The sequence below is a fragment of the Anolis carolinensis genome, chromosome 3 (assembly GCF_035594765.1).
Source record: "Anolis carolinensis isolate JA03-04 chromosome 3, rAnoCar3.1.pri, whole genome shotgun sequence".
Classification (NCBI taxonomy): domain Eukaryota; kingdom Metazoa; phylum Chordata; class Lepidosauria; order Squamata; family Dactyloidae; genus Anolis; species Anolis carolinensis.
The window spans coordinates 66299516-66311849 of NC_085843.1; the positions used below are offsets into that span (position 1 = coordinate 66299516).

Genomic DNA, 12334 nt, shown 5'->3' on the forward strand with positions numbered 1-12334 from the left:
TTTATCATTGCCAACATTGCATTTGATTCCATTTCCACCACAAAAGCAAACTATTTATTTATATATAAATGTCAAATTCCTCTCTTGTTAGTAGTATTTTTGTTTTGGTTTTTTTTTTTTTTTGGTTATCTTTTATATATCATTTTAGATAATGTTGGTTAGGAATTCTAGATCGTTGTAAGACCTGTGTGTAATGCTGTCTTTCATATTCAATATTTTGATGGAATCAGATGCTTAACCAGCCTATCTCAGTTTTATCCTCTGAAGTGTCATCCTCTGAAGCCTTATGACAGGAGAAAGCCATTCTCCTTTCACTCCATGAAAAAAAGATTTATTGTTTAGAAAGTCTTTTAAAGAAAAAAACAAAGAATGTTTAAAATAGAAACATAATTACAGTTCACAAAATTAGCTCAAAATGGGTAGCACAGTTTCTTGCAATTTGAAAATTATAGGGCTTTAATCGTACTGCCCTATTGTAAACAATACATATGGCTAAAATAAACTGAAAACAATGTTGGAAGGGATGTTATTGACAGTAAATAAAGATATATAAATATATATATATATAACCTTAATTCATCTTTCCTTTATGTATTTAAACAACTCATGTAACTAATTAAACATTTACCATTTCAGTTCTGTGAAACTACTGCCAAACAAAGTGGTAATGCATTGCAGTTCAAGGACTCAGTAGTATATAGGGTGCACTGAGGATTATAAAACATTATTTTATATATTTCCCCTTCCCATTCAGGTTGTATTGTATCCAATACTATTTAAGTTATTATGGCTACCAATGCAGAAAATCTCACAAGTCATTATTCCATTATCCAATAGCAATCATTATTACCATCAAAACTGATCGCAACACAGCTACAGTCGAACTACTTTCTGGGCACCCAAGATGGGCTATCTGAGATGTCTGCTCTCTGCTGCTACTTCAGTTTCTTGGGTTGGCACAATCCAAGCTGGGGGTAGTAAATCACATTCTCAGAGAAAGACAAAGGCAAATTCCGAACAAAGTAATCCCAGGATAGATTCATTGTAGAGTCGCTGTAAATTGAAAATGCATTAAAGGTACATAACAATAACAACAGACCAGTTGTGGGATAGGGACAATTATTTACTGTTGCAAACTAGTTCTTCCACACTGAGCCTATACACATACGGGCCCTCGCAGCATGAACTGTACATTATTGGGTACATATTATAAATTTGTACAGACTGAGCATTGGTTATCTGAAATTTCAAACCCTCAAATATTCAAAAATCCAAAATTGTTCACATGGGTTGCTGAGATAGCAACACATTTGCTTTCTCATAGTTCAATATATGCAAACTTTGTTTCATTAACACTGTTATTAAATATATTGTATAAATGACCTTTGGGCTATGTGTATAAAGGATAAAGTGTATATATTAGGGGTGTCCGAAATCCCATGGGTCGATTTGGATTTTGGATAATGTCGGCGATTTGGCAGCCAAGCTATCGAAAACAAACTAGGAAGGACCCCTTCGGAGTCTTCCCAGAATGAAACAAGAGCCACCTAATATTTCATCTAAATTTGAGTAAGATCTATTGATTGGGATTAATCTTTTTCACTCCGCTGCCCCAGGGGTGGGTCCTGGCAGCTGCTGCCTAATGTTTAAAAAGAGCAGTTACACATAGTTTTTCCCCTTGTTAGCCTGGCCATAGCCAATCAGAAGAAGGAAATGGATCACATGTCGTTTTGCAAAGCTTGTTCTATATATAGCAGTGTAAGGTCCTCCATTTTCTGTGGGTTGTGTGGCATTGGAAAGAGAGAGAACATGTGTGCCTACTTAGCTCCATTCATTTGTTTCTCCTAATCTGCCAATGTTTTCCTCTTCTTTAACGTGGACCAGTCCTTTATCCAGCTTAATGCCAATGCATCGTAATATAGCTGCAAATCCAGGAGACCCAAGCCTCCTCTTTTGGTATCATCTTTTAAATATTTGAATCCTATTCTGGCCTCCCCCCCCCCCCCAATATAAACTTTCTTATGTCCTTGTGCCAGCCTGCTATTGTTGTTTTAGATCTTAAAATTGGGAGATTTTGGAATAGAAATAATACTTCTGGCAGAACTTTCATTTTAACTGTTGCAATCTTTCCTAACATAGAGAGGTGTAGTGACCCCCATTTTTTCATTCTTTCTTTTATCCCCTTCCATTTTCTATCGTAGTTATTCTTTTGAAGCTGAGCATTGCTCGCTGTTATCTCTATCCCTAGGTATTTTACTTTTTTAAATATTTCTATTTCTGTTACTTTTTGAAATTCCTCCTTTCTCTTATATGACATGTTTTTAGTCAGAAATTTAGTTTTTTCTCTATTAATCTTCAGTCCTGCTACTCCCCCAAATCTCTCAATAATCTTCCACCATTCCTCGAAATGCTTAACTGGATCCTCTATCAAACATACAAGATCATCCACGAATGCACAGATTTTGTAATTGTGATTTTTAGTTCTAAGTCTTTAGTTCTGGTTTTTCCTAATTGCTTCCAATAAAACCTCCAGTGTCATAATGAATAGTGGGGATGAAAGTGGGCACCCCTGTCGTGTCCCTTTGTTTATGTTTATACTTTTAGAGCTTTTTCCATTTGTTATAATTTTAGCTGTCTGTTGAGAATATATCCCTTTTACCGCGTTCATAAAATAAAATCCAGCTCACTTGTAATCCACTGCCTATTTCCTTCCCATGTCATCATCAGCCCCTCTTTCTTTTCCCATTTAAATCTTATATCCCTCTTCCTCAATTCATCTGCCAGAAAGAAGTATTTACGCCTTTTTTCCAGCACTGATATGGGATGTTCTTTTAAGATTGCAATTTTATTTCCCTTGTAAAATGTTGGATTACTAGCATTACCATTTAAGACCTCATCCCTCATACTTTTCTTGTTGAAATAGACCACCACATCTCTAGGGGTATTGAATCTGTTGGGGTAATTTGACTGAATTCTGTGCACTCTATGTTTGTTTCTGTTATTTCCTTATTTCTCTGTGTAATATCTGCCACTATGTCTACAATTTGTTCTTTTATGTTTTCATTCTCTGTCTCTTGCATATTACGAAATCTTAATTGGAATTCCTTTTCTTTTGATTCCAGTATTTCCTGTTGTATTTTAATTGTATTTATTGTTTTCTCTGAAGTCCCCATTTCTCTCTTCAATTCCTCCTGTTGCTTTTTTATTGTTTTATTTTCTTTAACCCACTCATTATATCCTTGCTTTGTTTGTTCCAAATCCTCTCTTATCATTTTTATCTCCTCCTTCACAAGGATTTGAATGTTCTCCTTTATTTAATTTTTCTCTAAATTTTGTATATTGTATATCTTGTTTCTCCTGTATCTTAATTACCTCTGTTTGTAGTCTAAGTATTTCCCTCATCACATCTTTGATGCTATAGTCATCAGTTAGAGAATCTTTCCTCGCAGTTCCCCTTTTTTCCTTTTCTTTCTCCTTCTCCATCTTAAGTTTTGATGTACTCATTTCTTCTTTAAACCAGCTTTCTATGATAGCCCCTCTGATCCACAATTCTATCTCTTTATTTCCTCCCTCCTTAACTGTTACCCTTATATCCATTCTCTACGCCTTTTTACACCCAAGAACAACCTAAAAGTTATAAACTAGATAAAACCAAAACAAAAAACTTGACACTTTCCACGGCTCTTTTTTCCTTGTCTATGTTTCAAAGGCCATTTTTCCTTTTGGTCAGCTTTAGCCCTTAATATGTCCTTATTGCGCCTACCACTTCCCTTGTTCAACACTGCCTCCACACTATGTCTTCCTTGTTTGTTGCCATGTTGTCACGTCATCACGTTGCTACATTGCTCCACCAGCTCTGTGTCGCTCCACCTCTCTGCGTCGCTTTGCCGGCTCTGCATCGCTCCACCGGGTCTGCGTTGCTCAGCCGGCTGTGCATCTCTCTGCCGGCTCCTTCTCCTTCCTTTCCCTCACTTTTTTGTCATTCTCTACTCCTTCCCTTCTTCACTTCTGCCCTCCTTTCTTAGCCCTTCATGGAATACTGCTCAATCTCTTTGTTGCATGTCCGCGATCCCTCCTTTCCAAACCCGTCTGTTTGCTGTGGCCAACTCCCGGTGAGTGCGCCTTACGCCTCTCCCCGGCCTCTCTTTTCTCCATTCCTGTGGCTTTCTGAACTAACTTTGCACCACCAGAATCTCTTTTTTCCTTATGCCCGTTTTTACCCTCTCTCTTCTTGTCTTTTTAAAAATAGTGGCCGGCGTTCTTTCCTAGCAGTGCTAGGGAACCTCCACCGCACTCTGCCTACCTTCGGGTCCAACCAGAGCTTGCCAAAGTAGCTCCAAAGGGTTGTTCTTCTATTTGTCCTTGTTGACCCTATGGTTTTGCACCCCACTGGTCTCCAACCAGTAATGGGGGGGAGTCACAGGCTCAACCTGTGAGGTCAGAATGCTGAGGGTTGATGAGGAGCCTCAGCATTCTGCTGCATCCACCATCTTCGCCACTACCGGAAGTCCCAAACTTTAAATTCTCCACAAAAATATTTGTTTCCTCATTGCAGATAAATCCAAGGGCATTACTAGTCTCTGATTCTTCCAGTCCTTTCACCTCATTCCTTGCAGTCTTTCTAGCTTGTGTGTGTACTCTTGCACCAGCAACCTATCCCCTCCCCCCAAAATACAAAAAAAAAACCTACAAAAATTGTCTTGCTAGCTCAGCTTCATGCCTCTGTTGTGATTTCCTATTTGTTCTGGCTTCTGTGTGAGTGCTGTGCATTGCAAACAACTTCTCACACAAGAATCCTGAGCTTATTCTCCCCCCCCCCCATTTTTTTAAAAAAATTACCCCAAAAAAGCTTTGTTTGTTATCTCTCTGTCTTCTTGTCTTTCCCCCTTGTGTGTGCTTTTGCACAAGTAGTGCACACAAGCACTTCACACATATAATGAAATAATATCTCTAGTCCATTCATTATGTATGTAAATTTAAATGCAGATATTCCAACATCTGGAAAAAATCCAAAACCCTTCTGATCCCAAGCATTTTGGATAACAGATACTCAATCTGAATTTCTGGACACATTCTGTAGAAGAAGATAACATGTTAGAAACCTCAAGAGTACTGAGAGGAGATGTGTCAAGAGTCAGACGCCAGTTAACATATAAAACAAAGTTTATTCCGAAGATAAGCCAAAAAATAACATAAACACAGGAAATATCCTTGAAACACTTCACTTTTCAGTGTTTCGAGAGTAGATTGGACAATAATAACTCAAAAACGAGCCACGCTAATTTCCCATGCTGGCATTCAATAAAAAAACTAAATAACGCTTCAATTCAGCTTTGGAAAACAAATAGAGTTAATTGCTGGAAAATAAACAAACTAGAAAAGCAGTAAAACTGCTTCCACGGTGCAGATAAGCCAAGAGCCTCAAAGGGATGATGAATAGCCGTCGTCAGAAGAATCCAAGGTCAGGTCAGGAGGCAACAGAAATTCCGAAAGACAAACCAATAGTCAGAAGCCGGGAGTAGCCGTCAGTCAGAGGGCATAGACAGAAGCCAGGTCAAATTCAATCCAAATTCCGAAGAGGGTGCAGTCATCCACAACAGGTCCACGATAAGACACAGCGAGAGCCAAGCTAGATGATATCAGCAGATTCAAATCATAGTCCAAGTCCAGTCTTCATGGAAACACAGAGATCCCAATGGCACCTCAGCAACACCTTGCCACACGCAAAGTGCAGTGGCCAAACATTCCCATTTTATTCCCCTTCCTCCTGGGTGACCAAACACTCACACCCAAACACCAGGTGTTCCAAATCTACTCAGAGTCTGAACTCCACACAGCTAGAGCTCGTGGATCTGGAGTACCTAGCAATTCGTCGGAGTCCCAATCATCCTGCCCACACTTAGCCCCATGAACACTTAAAGAACCATCCTCCCTTCTCCAAGCATCCCAATTGGGATCAGCTCCTGCAGAAACCCCAGGTTCAGAAGTATCCATAAGCCCCAGATCCCCAGACATCTCCGGTGGCTGTGCCCATTCAGTGCCCGCTTCCCCAGCCACCACCTGTTCCTCAGCATCCATCTCCCCATCTGAATCTTCCTCAGAAGATCCCCCATATAGCTCTCTAAGTCGCTTCCTGCGCAACTCCTCCAGTGAACCCTCATCACGAGGGTTTTTTCTTCCTCTTCGAATTCCATCACCATCAACCATAATATTTCTTCTTTGCATTGGTAGCTAATTGCCAATAAAGATGATAATCACTTGATAGCAATTTCACACGTTTAGGAGTTGTAGAACCTATGACAAAATAATACGAGAATCTAAGTTAAAAATAATGTTCTAGTAGGACAAAGTGACATATAAATATTTGTTTCATGATCATTTTATTTTAATTGCATTCCATTCAATTAATGGAAACATTATTTGGGCAGTCTTCCCATATTTAACAGCACCCTGTTTGATTTTAGCAATATTTATATCATAATGTTTACTTGGTATACTTGTCTACGATGTGAGACATCAAGCTTCTTGATAGTTGCTGCAAATACTGTAAACTAAGTGTTGGAAATGATTCTGGAATCGAGCATTAATTTTTTCAAACCCTTATCTTTCAATTCCATGTCATATTTGTCTACTGTTAACCTCTAATAAATTCTTTAATTCAAGAATTTGAAGCCATTGATTTATAGAAACCCAGTATTGTGATTTCTTGCTTCTTTCTGCATCAACATGTATTATAAAATTATGGCTGCCATATGGGCAAAGGGTTGCCAAATTCTCTTCAGCTGTATCATATAGTACAATCATTAAATGAGTAAGAAGAATCTTTTGGCTGGCTCTTTTCTAACAGTGAGAAGAGATGTGTGAGCAAGTAGAGACATTTATTCTTACTTTCTTTACCTGGAATAGCTTTAAATATTCTTGACCATGTGAAGTCTTTCTGCCTGATCAGAAAACCCATATTTTTCAGGGTTCTGGATCTGCGAAGAGCCTTTGCACACTGTAAAGGCTCTAATTTGCAAACTTTCACTCTCCAGATGAAAAAGGGCAAGAGAGAATTGAAAGACATAAGGCCTTATCACACACACACATGCCATTTCACACTCACACACACACACCCTGTGCCTTCCTATGTTGACAAGGAAGCATCCTAGGATGCTTCCATGCTGGTTGGAGTTGGGGCCTCTGTCAAAAGTTGAGGGATGTCCTGTGACGGGCTGCATACCCATCCGTCCCTCAACTGGGAAAAAGTGTCCCAGGACACTAAAAATTCCTCATGTGATGAGGTCCATAGCCATGATAGTCTGGAATATCTCAAAAAGATCTTGTGGCACATTATAGACAGATAATGAAGTTGGTTGCATGCAAGTTTATTGACTATTGGTGTATCTGCACTGTGAGAAACTCAATCTGAACAAATCTTACCAACAAAACCCCATGATGGGTTCACTTTTGGGTTTTCATAAATCAGAAATGATGTGAAGGCACATAACAATAAAGGGCATTATCACACCAGCCTGTGTCTCACCACAACTGCATCCTTTAAGAAATGGAAGCATACAATTACTTGAATGACCTCTTACTCACCTCAGCACAATTGTGTGATGCTGGCACTTTTTTGATATGAATTCTTCTGCACAGCCTCCTTACCTGTTTGTCTTTCCCAGCACATGTAAGATGTGTTTTTTTAAAAATCAGAAATTATCAGCAAGTCTTTGCTTGAGCATATAGTACCTAGAATTTTGCAAGGATAATATACATATTCTTAGGTAAAGGTAAAGGTTTCCCCTGACGTTAAGTCCAGTCATGTTTGACTCTGGGGTTTGGTGCTCATCTCCATTTCTAAGCCGAAGAGCCGGCGTTGTCCATAGACACCTCCAAGGTCATGTGGCTGGCATGACTGCATGGAGCGCTGTTACCTTCCCACTGGAGCAATACCTATTAATCTACTCACATTTGGCATGTTTACGAACTGCTAGGTTGGCAGAAGCTGGAGCTAACAGTGGGCGCTCAATCCGCTCCCGGGATTTGAACCTGTGACCTTTCCGTCTGCAAGTTCAGCAGCTCAGCATTTTAACACACTTCGCCACCGGGTATATTCTTAGACCAGGGTAAAAATTGAACCCTGCAGTTCAGTTTCACCAATGTCTCTGTTCTGTCTTCCTGATAAACAGCTGTACCATATCAGTGCTACTATATTGCTAGGCTGGCACACACCTACATAGCATTTTATATTCTTGTCTTATATACATGCACAATGAATATGAAGTAATGTCTAGTAAGTAAGAATGAGTTTCCAGATTTGTTATTATGTGTCCCCTATCAGCAACAAGCTTGGAATTAAATCATCAAGTTGCTAGCTTGCTAAAAACATTTAGTTTCCTCACATTTCCTAATGAATTTTAAAATATATTTTAGTGCACTGTCTTGTTACAGTTAATTAGCATATCCTAGGCTATATGTTACTCCTTCTGTTGCTTTCAGAAATACACTGAGACCTACTGCCTGATGAGAAAACAGTATTACAATAGGAGGAAATACATAATGTGGCTCTTTTGTTTGGCAAGTTAATATGTATGATTTCTTTGGAAATTCAGCAAAAGTGGAGGATGGAGAAAGAGTAGGGGAGAGGGAGAGAGGGAGACCAAGCAGAAAGGAAAGAAAATGGGAAAAACTCTTGGAATTGAATGGGGTAGCTAAGATTTGTTTGTTTAGCAGAATATGGTGGTTCTTAGCCAGCCAGGAACTTCCAATGCTAGATCTGAAAGGAATGCTTCCCTTTGGGTCTTTAGTGAAAGAAAATGTTTGGAGTCTTTCTTGTTGTTAAGTGTGTATTATATTTCTCTCTAGCAATGTTTCCTTCTCTATTGACTATATACTGTATAAGATGTACACTATATTTGTTGTGAATTGCAATGAATCTCTGTGTAATCTTACACAGTACTATGCCCTGGGGTAATTAAATGTTATGGTTTCCTCAAACCGATCTCCCATTTCTTTCTCTCTTACCTTCTACCTCTCCCTCGTGTCTGCTCCTGTCCCTTTTGCTTTTTATCCTGCCTTCTCTTCCTCCTTGTCCACCTGCCTGACACACATACTTTGAATCATACAACTAATGTAGTATAAGGAGCAACATTGGAGCCAGGCAACAATTTATTTGGAACACAGATATCTATAACTGAGATACACAAAATATTATGTTATTGTTATTTTTGAAACATCAAATGTGTTATCGTACAATAGGTTTATTACTTATATATACAATATAAAAGTGCAACTTATCTCTATTGTGAATAAATGCCAATATTCATATAAATTTCAAATGGGAGACATCAGTCTCCTCTAAATAAATTGACATAATATGTCATTTATAGGTATCTTGGAGGACCATTTGTTGTATACAAGGTTGTGGTAGTGTCAAAGAAGAATTTTGCATGGTGATCAAGGTTACTACAAGGTATCCCGGATAGTATTCCTTGTTTCAGTGTTTGTAGTGGGAACACCTTCTTCAGGTAATTGATTCTTCTCTTGTTCTTTAGATGTAACTTAGTATACCAGTAGGAGTTAAGTCTCTGGCAATTTCAGTAGACAATCACTGGCTCTGCTACAGGATATTCTATTGTGAGCCGTTTATACATGTATAAAAAGAACAATAACGCAAAAGTGAAGACTGATCTTCCCAACCTGACATTACCTAGACATGTTGGATTCCCATTCCCAGGCAGTATTTTTTATTTATTTATTTAAAACATTTATGTTCCACCCTTCTCACTCCAAAGGGGGCTCAGGGCAGAGCACAACATATATAGAGCAAACATTCAATGCCGGGACATAAAGTAAACTATAAATATACATAAACACTAAAAACAATCATATTACAGTCTATATGGTCTTTATGGTCTACATGGAAAAAATGCTAAGGTGGAGAATTACAATTCAAAAGGACAAAAAGAAGCTTTTGGGTGGAATCAATAGCAAAAAAAAAAGTGCTCTCCTAAGGACATGCCATTCTCTGCAAATCTCATTCTCCAGATGAATGCTAACATTTTAAACAAGAAATCAATTAATGATAACCCAACTAATTAAACAATTTCAATTATTAGTTTTGGTGGCAGTAAATTAATTTTGCGATTTCAAACATTTGACGTTATTGAATTCATTTTCATGCCTACTGTTTCAAGCTCTGAGGAGCAACAATTCAATTGCTAATTGTTTTTCCTGCTGCTTGAGCTGATACATTAGACTGGCAAAATGGTGCACTTACTTGTGTGTGTATGTGTATATCTAAAGTATTATTACTGCAGATGATTCCTCCTCCTTTTGCAGACTACAAGTCCTCTCTAAAAAGTGTTTGCATTCTTTTCTCACTTTTCTTTGTCCTTATTTCTATTTTCTTGTCTCCTCTACAGACCTCCACTATTCAAAGCATTCATGCTATCCTGAGTTACAATCTCATTTACCGTTTCTGCCTGTAGTATATTTGTTAATCAATTGTATTGATTTTCAGGTTTAAGGGCAAAGTCTAATGGTATAACACTGCACATGAACATCACTGCTGCTACTTACTTTTTATATCAATAATTTGGAGTCCAGTTGCCTTCATGGAACATCAGCTGAACAGGCCAACATTTTAAAATATTTGCAATGCTAATTTGAGATCCTTTGTGAGTTGTCACAATTCTGAATAAATTCTAAATATTTTGCACGATGCTAAGCTTCTGAAGTTATTTTTTTGTGCAGTGATTATAACTATAATAAATAATTACTAATACTGTTGATTGTGTTGAAATAGCTTTTGCTATCGTTATAATTACTAATTATCAGGATGCATTTTACACTTACAAACTTTCTGTAGTGTAGTTGTGGAGTTTATCAAAAGGGTAGGTTCTTACTTGAAAAGCATTTGAATTTTTCCTGTTCTTTTCATATACTTTTGCTAAACAAGTTATTATCCTCCCTTATTTGACATTTTTGTGCTATAACTCCCCCTAAGATTTTAATTACCTTAGGGACACCCTTAAACAAAACCCTTACTAAATCCAGTATAAAAGCTTACACAACAGTTTATGACATGCTGAGAATGCAGCCCTTTAAATGCAAGTTCCAGAATTCCTAGCCACACAATTCCTATACCTATTTATATATTTATTTCCCATACTTGTATCCCACCCTTCTCACCACGAAGGGGTCTCAGAGCGGCCACGACTGAGAAGGCCCTGTCTCTTGTCCTCACCAATCACACTTGCGAGGGTGGTGGGATCGAGATCAGGGCCTCCCCCGATGATCTTAAGCTCTGGGGTGGGTCATAGAGGGAGATTTGTTCAGACAGATAAGCTGGGCTAGAACCATTTAATGCCCTCTTTAATACCCATGCATGGGATTAAGATTCATAATTTAACTGTGGTCTTGGATGGACATAAAAAGAATACAATGAATTTTCAGTACTTGCTGGAATTTGGTTCCCTGAGCTCCTGTGAATACCTAAATCTGTGGATGCTCAAGTCTCATTATATACAATGGTGTAGTGAAATGACATCCCTTATATAAAATGGTGATTAACCTAAAAAAATAATGGAGAGATTCTGATGATCTATGAAATTGCAGGATCCTACAGCAGGGTAGACATAAAAATCAGCATAGTGCTTTGCACATGGCGAAATCAAGATTTAGTTTTTGGAATCCCCCCTCCCACATACCCCCAATATTTTCAGGCCATAATTGTTTGAATCAATGAGTGAAGAACCACTGGGACTTGAGCATCCCTGGATTATCCATGGAGGGTCCCAGAACCAAACCCAGCAAATCTCAAGATCCCTGCCCTTAATATTTGGGTAGAGTTCAAAATTCAGAAGCCACCAGCTATTATACATTTTATTTTATTTTATTTTTATTTTTTTGCCTGCATGTTTTGATGCTTTCTTTACAGTGTATCAATATAAACAAGTAAAAATGATAATTATTACACTAGTTCTAGGGTCACTATGATGTCAAATTATTCCGGTTTCTGTGTTTATGTCTAGATTTTTTTTTGTTTTTTTAAAAAAACCCTGTCATAGTCCTCTATTGATTCCCCTCTGTCATACCTTTCTTTTATCATCCTGGTGTCACAATACCAGGATGAAGCACCCTGAGATAGTTCTTTAGGGGTGTTATTTAGTAACTTTCCAATGTAATCAAAGAGTAGTTTTAGCACTTGTTTTTGTGCTATGATTTTTTGAAGACTATCTGCTGTCTTTACAATTTTGTACTGTACACAAAATTCACATATGGTTTTTTTTTTTTTGCATAATATGACATTTTCTGTGAAGATCTTTTGCAGAAATATTATTTTGCTACT

General features: G+C 38.0%; 2 long non-coding RNA genes across 6 annotated transcripts in view; one reads left to right on the plus strand and one right to left on the minus strand.

Annotated features, from left to right (window-relative positions):
• Positions 1-12334, plus strand: part of LOC103278377 (uncharacterized) — a 526052-nt gene that overhangs the window by 160551 nt on the left and 353167 nt on the right. The window lies entirely within an intron of this gene.
• LOC134297433 (uncharacterized) overlaps positions 5146-12334 on the minus strand; it is a 51225-nt gene continuing 44036 nt past the window's right edge. Inside the window, exon 4 of the long non-coding RNA XR_010004192.1 lies at positions 5146-6294. This is a non-coding gene — a long non-coding RNA (uncharacterized LOC134297433). The remainder of the gene's footprint in view (positions 6295-12334) is intronic.